Here is a 10,864-nt window from a genome sequence, read left to right on the forward strand (position 1 = left end):
GGTAATCTAATCGAGACTGTGATTGGTGAAATTCACTTTTTACGGCCAATTCTTATTATGTTCTTTCTTTCTCTCTTTTCAGCATTGTCTGGAAAGTGGTGGTGCACTAAGGCTGCAGTATGTTTGAAAGAGTCGTTTGGAAATGCCCTGTTGTTAGTTGTGAGATTACTTTATGACTCATGCCCTCGGACTGTATCACATTTAGCATTCATGCATCTCTGTGTCTGAAAATGCCAGTTTCGTTTGTGTTCCGTGTTAAATGCTTTCTGTTTTGCGATTCGCTCAATACATTTCGATTTAACAGAGTTTCTGAGGTAACTTCCAGCAGCAAAAATCCTCAGCTGAGGATCTGGGAAAATTTCACAGAGTATGGTCAGTCGGAGCTAAAGTAAGGAAGTCGTTCGTTTCTGCAGTGTTTCACAATACTACCTTTCCCGTGAGCAGTCGAACAGACTAAATGATTGTGCCACAGACTGCGATGGCAAACTCCGCTAAAAAGTAATCATTTAAAGCCGGTGGAAGCAACATGACGTTATTGGGGTACATCGTGGAAAAAGATACTTCGGTGGACCTCGTCCATGCTCACCACATAGCCAAAACTAAACAAGTCCCGTTCCCCAGCATTTGGCCCCAAACCCTCTCAACGCACCATATCCAGAAACTCACCCGATTACCTTTGCAATTTTCTGAGTGTAACAGCCTCCTCCGAGCTATTGGAAACAAAAAGGTGAAACGTAGAACGGATTCAACTTTCAGTGCTGGACGCCACTGAGCCGGAGCACGCACGGCCGTGGCTCGTTTCTGTAGTGTAGTGGTCATCACGTTCGCCTAACACGCGAAAGGTCCCCAGTTCGAAACTGGGCAGGAGCTGTTTTGTTCTTCAACTGCAGCCTTTTTCATGGACAAGAGCTGAGCTTTCTTGCATGCTTTCCCATCTGCAAACCTGCCTTCGAATTTGCTTGAACAAATCTGCTCTGGTAGTGAAATGTAATGCAATTCCATTTAATTACAGTGCAAAGCGTTGTTAGGTTTTTCTCCAACCTGGTTCTGATCATATGCCATTCTGTTGGAGAATGTAGTTACCGCCTTCTGATCCTTCCACGAAAAGCAGTACCGCATTTGCCTTCCTTGCGCCGACGGCTCGGTTCAAAGACAGGAAAGAAGCTGATGCGCTGGTGTCACAGCGCACCACGAATTCCTGAACTTGTCTGTCTGTCAAATGTACCCCAAGGTCGTCTCAGAAAGACCTCATTTGGAAGCTGTCAATCGTGATTCAACGTGCGAGAATTGGCACCAGATATCCTGAATCATATTTTGGAGCAATTCGCACGTTCGTGGCTCATTCAATCAGCAACAGCAATGAAAGAAATTGCACTCTCAGAGGAATCTGTCGACTTGCGCATTCATAGCGTCGCTAGTATTAAGGTCCGCCCCGAGATCTAAGTCATGTTGGAACTGAAACGGTGGAATCGACAGAGAGGCTACAGAATGACATCGCATCCATTTGGTTTTCTTTAAATCACTGACGAGCAGGAAAATGTAAACGGGGAGGGCGAGTGGAGAAGTGAGGCAGTTGCAGCTCTGGTGAAATTCCTTCTTTGTGATTCACTCAGCAACCAGAGACGTGAAGGTGACTCAGGCGTGAAAGCTCTTCACATCGAGAACAAAAAGCACTCAAGGACAGTTAGCAGCTCTTCCGGAGTGAGGGTGGGGTGAGGTAATTACCTTTTGACTTCTGTTACTATGTTCAGAAACTGCCATTTTGATTGAGGTGAACAGAAACTGCATTTCTAAAAAGCACCATGGAATTTAGCAAAATTTATTGAGTCGCTTGTAGTCGATTCCCACATAGGTTTCCAACGCAGTTAGTATCCATGTGGCTCATGTCCAGGTGTGAACATCTCTGCAGCACATTGCACGGTTAAGGTAAAAGGCAAGGAAAGTGGCTTCTAGAACTGGCTCCGAGGTCAGAGCATTCTCACAATGTGATCTGTCGTTCTCGGATTGTAATGTTACCTCCGGTTTTAGGGTGGAGAACATTCTTTGGGACTCTTATTCTGAAAAAAAAAACAGACACAGCGACTGAAACTATGCTGCACGGTATGATGTGGATTACGGCCTGCTCAGGTTTGTGCATTTTCCCTGTCGTCCGGTGTGTTTCATGTTCCGTGCAAACGTGAAAGTCGTCCTGTTTCGAGCAATGGGTGAAATCATTTAGCAAAGCGAGATTCGAAATTGCAGTAATGTCAAGCAGCTCATGGTTATTTGACCAAATCATAAGCGAACCCATATTCTCACGCACTCACAGATACATTTGTAGCTGAAAAGAGTCTGAGAAGATAGACTCAGCTTACCATTGATTTTTGACTGGACTGATGGGCTATCAATATCTGCTGCGAAATTGACATTGTAGCTGTGCGAGTCCGAGAGGACATCCCAGCAGCTGTGCGAGTCCGAGAGGAATCATGGAACCCTTATCATGTGACTTTGCATCTGTTGTTATGCAGGAGGACAATTGGAAATACAAGAAAATGAGGCGGCGCGGCCGGCTGGTAGTGTGGCCGAGCGGTCTAAGGCGCTGGATCCAAGTTCCAGTCTCGAAAGGGGCGTGGATTCGAATCCCACCACTGCCATTTCTGCTGATCAACTCCAACGCTGCAGCTTGTTAAAATGCTGTTTCGTTGCCCACTGTCTATTGATGTTGAACACAAAAGTAAAATGGGTTTGCTTCCCAGGGAATTAACTGTGGTGTGGGATACTGCCAAATATTTCTAAATGTCTCTACTGTCATGATCGTGTTCGTCTCCCGCGCGGAAAATCGCAAACAGTTCTGCCGTCCCAGGCAAGTTGAGCTTTTACTGGAACCGAATGGAGACTGTTATTTCATCGCTGTTGTGAAACGAAGTCCTACGGTGACTCTACTCGTTGGTTATTTGGGTTTCTAGCTAATGGGAAAATCGTTCCAATGAATTTCGATGTCATACCTTATTGAATATCTTCCATTTCCGTCCTGGAAACATCGGAAGGGAAAGGTAATCTAATCGAGACTGTGATTGGTGAAATTCACTTTTTACGGCCAATTCTTATTATGTTCTTTCTTTCTCTCTTTTCAGCATTGTCTGGAAAGTGGTGGTGCACTAAGGCTGCAGTATGTTTGAAAGAGTCGTTTGGAAATGCCCTGTTGTTAGTTGTGAGATTACTTTATGACTCATGCCCTCGGACTGTATCACATTTAGCATTCATGCATCTCTGTGTCTGAAAATGCCAGTTTCGTTTGTGTTCCGTCTTAAATGCTTTCTGTTTTGCGATTCGCTCAATACATTTCGATTTAACAGAGTTTCTGAGGTAACTTCCAGCAGCAAAAATCCTCAGCTGAGGATCTGGGAAAATTTCACAGAGTATGGTCAGTCGGAGCTAAAGTAAGGAAGTCGTTCGTTTCTGCAGTGTTTCACAATACTACCTTTCCCGTGAGCAGTCGAACAGACTAAATGATTGTGCCACAGACTGCGATGGCAAACTCCGCTAAAAAGTAATCATTTAAAGCCGGTGGAAGCAACATGACGTTATTGGGGTACATCGTGGAAAAAGATACTTCGGTGGACCTCGTCCATGCTCACCACATAGCCAAAACTAAACAAGTCCCGTTCCCCAGCATTTGGCCCCAAACCCTCTCAACGCACCATATCCAGAAACTCACCCGATTACCTTTGCAATTTTCTGAGTGTAATAGCCTCCTCCGAGCTATTGGAAACAAAAAGGTGAAACGTAGAACGGATTCAACTTTCAGTGCTGGACGCCACTGAACCGGAGCACGCACGGCAGTGGCTCGTTTCTGTAGTGTAGTGGTCATCACGTTCGCCTAACACGCGAATGGTCCCCAGTTCGAAACTGGGCAGGAGCTGTTTTGTTCTTCAACTGCAGCCTTTGACATGGACAAGAGCTGAGCTTTCTTGCATGCTTTCCCATCTGCAAACCTGCCTTCGAATTTGCTTGAACAAATCTGCTCTGGTAGTGAAATGTAATGCAATTCCATTTAATTACGGTGCAAAGCGTTGTTAGGTTTTTCTCCAACCTGGTTCTGATCATATGCCATTCTGTTGGAGAATGTAGTTACCGCCTTCTGATCCTTCCACGAAAAGCAGTACCGCATTTGCCTTCCTTGCGCCGACGGCTCGGTTCAAAGACAGGAAAGAAGCTGATGCGCTGGTGTCACAGCGCACCACGAATTCCTGAACTTGTCTGTCTGTCAAATGTACCCCAAGGTCGTCTCAGAAAGACCTCATTTGGAAGCTGTCAATCGTGATTCAACGTGCGAGAATTGGCACCAGATATCCTGAAACATATTTTGGAGCAATTCGCACGTTCGTGGCTCATTCAATCAGCAACAGCAATGAAAGAAATTGCACTCTCAGAGGAACCTTTCGACTTGCGCATTCATAGCGTCGCTGGTAGTAAGGTCCGCCCCGAGATCTAAGTCATGTTGGAACTGAAACGGTGGAATCGACAGAGAGGCTACAGAATGACATCGCATCCATTTGGTTTTCTTTAAATCTCTGACGAGCAGGAAAATGTAAACGGGGAGGGCGAGTGGAGAAGTGAGGCAGTTGCAGCTCTGGTGAAATTCCTTCTTTGTGATTCACTCAGCAACCAGAGACGTGAAGGTGACTCAGGCGTAAAAGCTCTTCACATCGAGAACAAAAAGCACTCAAGGGCAGTTAGCAGCTCTTCCGGAGTGAGGGTGGGGTGAGGTAATTACCTTTTGACTTCTGTTACTATGTTCAGAAACTGTCGTTTTGATTGAGGTGAACAGAAACTGCATTTCTAAAAAGCACCATGGAATTTAGCAAAATTTATTGAGTCGCTTGTCGTCGATTCCCACACAGGTTTCCAACGCAGTTGGTATCCATGTGGCTCATGTCCAGGTGTGAACATCTCTGCAGCACATTGCACGGTTAAGGTAAAAGGCAAGGAAAGTGGCTTCTAGAACTGGCTCCGAGGTCAGAGCATTCTCACAATGTGATCTGTCGTTCTCGGATTGTAATGTTACCTCCGGTTTTAGGGTGGAGAACATTCTTTGGGACTCTTATTCTGAAAAAAAAAACAGACACAGCGACTGAAACTATGCTGCACGGTATGATGTGGATTACGGCCTGCTCAGGTTTGTGCATTTTCCCTGTCGTCCGGTGTGTTTCATGTTCCGTGTAAACGTGAAAGTCGTCCTGTTTCGAGCAATGGGTGAAATCATTTAGCAAAGCGAGATTCGAAATTGCAGTAATGTCAAGCAGCTCATGGTTATTTGACCAAATCATAAGCGAACCCATATTCTCACGCACTCACAGATACATTTGTAGCTGAAAAGAGTCTGAGAAGATAGACTCAGCTTACCATTGATTTTTGACTGGACTGATGGGCTATCAATATCTGCTGCGAAATTGACATTGTAGCTGTGCGAGTCCGAGAGGACATCCCAGCAGCTGTGCGAGTCCGAGAGGAATCATGGAACCCTTATCATGTGACTTTGCATCTGTTGTTATGCAGGAGGACAATTGGAAATACAAGAAAATGAGGCGGCGCTGCCGTCTGGTAGTGTGGCCGAGCGGTCTAAGGCGCTGGATCCAGGTTCCTGTCTCGAAAGAGGCGTGGATTCGAATCCCACCACTGCCATTTCTGCTGATCAACTCCAACGCTGCAGCTTGTTAAAATGCTGTTTCGTTGCCCACTGTCTATTGATTTTGAAAACAAAAGTAAAATGTGTTTGCTTCCCAGGGAGTTAACTGTGGTGTGGGATACTGCCATATATTTCAAAATGTCTCTACTGTCATGATCGTGTTCGCCTCCCGCGCGGAAAATCGCAAACAGTTCTGCCGTCCCAGGCAAGTTGAGCTTTTACTGGAACCGAATGGAGACTGTTATTTCATCGCTGTTGTGAAACGAAGTCCTACGGTGACTCTACTCGTTGGTTATTTGGGTTTCTAGCTAATGGGAAAATCGTCCCAATGAATTTCGATGTCATACCTTATTGAATATCTTCCATTTCCGTCCTGGAAACATCGGAAGGGAAAGGTAATCTAATCGAGACTGTGATTGGTGAAATTCACTTTTTACGGCCAATTCTTATTATGTTCTTTCTTTCTCTCTTTTCAGCATTGTCTGGAAAGTGGTGGTGCACTAAGGCTGCAGTATGTTTGAAAGAGTCGTTTGGAAATGCCCTGTTGTTAGTTGTGAGATTACTTTATGACTCATGCCCTCGGACTGTATCACATTTAGCATTCATGCATCTCTGTGTCTGAAAATGCCAGTTTCGTTTGTGTTCCGTGTTAAATGCTTTCTGTTTTGCGATTCGCTCAATACATTTCGATTTAACAGAGTTTCTGAGGTAACTTCCAGCAGCAAAAATCCTCAGCTGAGGATCTGGGAAAATTTCACAGAGTATGGTCAGTCGGAGCTAAAGTAAGGAAGTCGTTCGTTTCTGCAGTGTTTCACAATACTACCTTTCCCGTGAGCAGTCGAACAGACTAAATGATTGTGCCACAGACTGCGATGGCAAACTCCGCTAAAAAGTAATCATTTAAAGCCGGTGGAAGCAACATGACGTTATTGGGGTACATCGTGGAAAAAGATACTTCGGTGGACCTCGTCCATGCTCACCACATAGCCAAAACTAAACAAGTCCCGTTCCCCAGCATTTGGCCCCAAACCCTCTCAACGCACCATATCCAGAAACTCACCCGATTACCTTTGCAATTTTCTGAGTGTAATAGCCTCCTCCGAGCTATTGGAAACAAAAAGGTGAAACGTAGAACGGATTCAACTTTCAGTGCTGGACGCCACTGAGCCGGAGCACGCACGGCAGTGGCTCGTTTCTGTAGTGTAGTGGTCATCACGTTCGCCTAACACGCGAAAGGTCCCCAGTTCGAAACTAGGCAGGAGCTGTTTTGTTCTTCAACTGCAGCCTTTTACATGGACAAGAGCTGAGCTTTCTTGCATGCTTTCCCATCTGCAAACCTGCCTTCGAATTTGCTTGAACAAATCTGCTCTGGTAGTGAAATGTAATGCAATTCCATTTAATTACGGTGCAAAGCGTTGTTAGGTTTTTCTCCAACCTGGTTCTGATCATATGCCATTCTGTTGGAGAATGTAGTTACCGCCTTCTGATCCTTCCACGAAAAGCAGTACCGCATTTGCCTTCCTTGCGCCGACGGCTCGGTTCAAAGACAGGAAAGAAGCTGATGCGCTGGTGTCACAGCGCACCACGAATTCCTGAACTTGTCTGTCTGTCAAATGTACCCCAAGGTCGTCTCAGAAAGACCTCATTTGGAAGCTGTCAATCGTGATTCAACGTGCGAGAATTGGCACCAGATATCCTGAAACATATTTTGGAGCAATTCGCACGTTCGTGGCTCATTCAATCAGCAACAGCAATGAAAGAAATTGCACTCTCAGAGGAACCTTTCGACTTGCGCATTCATAGCGTCGCTAGTAGTAAGGTCCGCCCCGAGATCTAAGTCATGTTGGAACTGAAACGGTGGAATCGACAGAGAGGCTACAGAATGACATCGCATCCATTTGGTTTTCTTTAAATCACTGACGAGCAGGAAAATGTAAACGGGGAGGGCGAGTGGAGAAGTGAGGCAGTTGCAGCTCTGGTGAAATTCCTTCTTTGTGATTCACTCAGCAACCAGAGACGTGAAGGTGACTCAGGCGTAAAAGCTCTTCACATCGAGAACAAAAAGCAGTCAAGGGCAGTTAGCACCTCTTCCGGAGTGAGGGTGGGGTGAGGTAATTACCTTTTGACTTCTGTTACTATGTTCAGAAACTGCCGTTTTGATTGAGGTGAACAGAAATTGCATTTCGAAAAAGCACCATGGAATTTAGCAAAATTTATTGAGTCGCTGGTCGTCGATTCCCACATAGGTTTCCAACGCAGTTGGTATCCATGTAGCTCATGTCCAGGTGTGAACATCTCTGCAGCACATTGCACGGTTAAGGTAAAAGGCAAGGAAAGTGGCTTCTAGAACTGGCTCCGAGGTCAGAGCATTCTCACAATGTGATCTGTCGTTCTCGGATTGTAATGTTACCTCCGGTTTGAGGGTGGAGAACATTCTTTGGGACTCTTATTGTGAAAAAAAACACAGACAAAGCGACTGAACTATGCTGCACGGTATGATGTGGATTACGGCCTGCTCAGGTTTGTGCATTTTCCCTGTAGTCTGGTGTGTTTCGTGTTCCGTGTAAACGTGAAAGTCGTCCTGTTTCGAGCAATGGGTGAAATCATTTAGCAAAGCGAGATTCGAAATTGCAGTAATGTCAAGCAGCTCATGGTTATTTGACCAAATCATAAGCGAACCCATATTCTCACGCACTCACAGATACATTTGTAGCTGAAAAGAGTCTGAGAAGATAGACTGAGCTTACCATTGATTTTTGCCAGGATTGATGGGCTATCAATATCTGCTGCGAAATTGACATTGTTGCCGGGCACATCCCAGCAGCTGTGCGAGTCCGAGAGGAATCATGGAACCCTTATCATGTGACTTTGCATCTGTTGTTATGCAGGAGGACAATTGGAAATACAAGAAAATGAGGCGGCGCGGCCGGCTGGTAGTGTGGCCGAGCGGTCTAAGGCGCTGGATCCAGGTTCCAGTCTCGAAAGGGGCGCGGGTTCGAATCCCACCACTACCATTTCTGCTGATCAACTCCAATGCTGCAGCTTGTTAAAATGCTGTTTCGTTGCCCACTGTCTATTGATTTTGAAAACAAAAGTAAAATGTGTTTGCTTCCCAGGGAGTTAACTGTGGTGTGGGATACTGCCATATATTTCAAAATGTCTCTACTGTCATGATCGTGTTCGCCTCCCGCGCGGAAAATCGCAAACAGTTCTGCCGTCCCAGGCAAGTTGAGCTTTTACTGTAACCGAATGGAGACTGTTATTTCATCGCTGTTGTGAAACGAAGTCCTACGGTGACTCTACTCGTTGGTTATTTGGGTTTCTAGCTAATGGGAAAATCGTCCCAATGAATTTCGATGTCATACCTTATTGAATATCTTCCATTTCCGTCCTGGAAACATCGGAAGGGAAAGGTAATCTAATCGAGACTGTGATTGGTGAAATTCACTTTTTACGGCCAATTCTTATTATGTTCTTTCTTTCTCTCTTTTCAGCATTGTCTGGAAAGTGGTGGTGCACTAAGGCTGCAGTATGTTTGAAAGAGTCGTTTGGAAATGCCCTGTTGTTAGTTGTGAGATTACTTTATGACTCATGCCCTCGGACTGTATCACATTTAGCATTCATGCATCTCTGTGTCTGAAAATGCCAGTTTCGTTTGTGTTCCGTGTTAAATGCTTTCTGTTTTGCGATTCGCTCAATACATTTCGATTTAACAGAGTTTCTGAGGTAACTTCCAGCAGCAAAAATCCTCAGCTGAGGATCTGGGAAAATTTCACAGAGTATGGTCAGTCGGAGCTAAAGTAAGGAAGTCGTTCGTTTCTGCAGTGTTTCACAATACTACCTTTCCCGTGAGCAGTCGAACAGACTAAATGATTGTGCCACAGACTGCGATGGCAAACTCCGCTAAAAAGTAATCATTTAAAGCCGGTGGAAGCAACATGACGTTATTGGGGTACATCGTGGAAAAAGATACTTCGGTGGACCTCGTCCATGCTCACCACATAGCCAAAACTAAACAAGTCCCGTTCCCCAGCATTTGGCCCCAAACCCTCTCAACGCACCATATCCAGAAACTCACCCGATTACCTTTGCAATTTTCTGAGTGTAATAGCCTCCTCCGAGCTATTGGAAACAAAAAGGTGAAACGTAGAACGGATTCAACTTTCAGTGCTGGACGCCACTGAGCCGGAGCACGCACGGCAGTGGCTCGTTTCTGTAGTGTAGTGGTCATCACGTTCGCCTAACACGCGAAAGGTCCCCAGTTCGAAACTGGGCAGGAGCTGTTTTGTTCTTCAACTGCAGCCTTTTACATGGACAAGAGCTGAGCTTTCTTGCATGCTTTCCCATCTGCAAACCTGCCTTCGAATTTGCTTGAACAAATCTGCTCTGGTAGTGAAATGTAATGCAATTCCATTTAATTACGGTGCAAAGCGTTGTTAGGTTTTTCTCCAACCTGGTTCTGATCATATGCCATTCTGTTGGAGAATGTAGTTACCGCCTTCTGATCCTTCCACGAAAAGCAGTACCGCATTTGCCTTCCTTGCGCCGACGGCTCGGTTCAAAGACAGGAAAGAAGCTGATGCGCTGGTGTCACAGCGCACCACGAATTCCTGAACTTGTCTGTCTGTCAAATGTACCCCAAGGTCGTCTCAGAAAGACCTCATTTGGAAACTGTCAATCGTGATTCAACGTGCGAGAATTGGCACCAGATATCCTGAAACATATTTTGGAGCAATTCGCACGTTCGTGGCTCATTCAATCAGCAACAGCAATGAAAGAAATTGCACTCTCAGAGGAACCTTTCGACTTGCGCATTCATAGCGTCGCTAGTAGTAAGGTCCGCCCCGAGATCTAAGTCATGTTGGAACTGAAACGGTGGAATCGACAGAGAGGCTACAGAATGACATCGCATCCATTTGGTTTTCTTTAAATCACTGACGAGCAGGAAAATGTAAACGGGGAGGGCGAGTGGAGAAGTGAGGCAGTTGCAGCTCTGGTGAAATTCCTTCTTTGTGATTCACTCAGCAACCAGAGACGTGAAGGTGACTCAGGCGTAAAAGCTCTTCACATCGAGAACAAAAAGCAGTCAAGGGCAGTTAGCACCTCTTCCGGAGTGAGGGTGGGGTGAGGTAATTACCTTTTGACTTCTGTTACTATGTTCAGAAACTGCCGTTTTGATTGAGGTGAACAGAAATT

General features: G+C 45.5%; 2 non-coding genes across 2 annotated transcripts; both read left to right on the top strand.

Moving 5' to 3' along the window:
• The first annotated feature begins 797 nt into the window (after positions 1–797).
• On the top strand, positions 798–870 carry trnav-aac (transfer RNA valine (anticodon AAC)). Its single transcript has one exon. It is a non-coding gene; the product is annotated as a tRNA-Val (tRNA).
• Positions 871–9,877: 9,007 nt separating this feature from the next.
• Positions 9,878–9,950, top strand: trnav-aac (transfer RNA valine (anticodon AAC)). Its single transcript has one exon. It is a non-coding gene; the product is annotated as a tRNA-Val (tRNA).
• The last annotated feature ends 914 nt before the right edge of the window (positions 9,951–10,864 follow it).

Source organism: Chiloscyllium plagiosum, unplaced genomic scaffold (assembly GCF_037043375.1).
Source record: "Chiloscyllium plagiosum isolate Xiang-an unplaced genomic scaffold, Cpla_swu_hap1 HiC_scaffold_42, whole genome shotgun sequence".
Classification (NCBI taxonomy): domain Eukaryota; kingdom Metazoa; phylum Chordata; class Chondrichthyes; order Orectolobiformes; family Hemiscylliidae; genus Chiloscyllium; species Chiloscyllium plagiosum.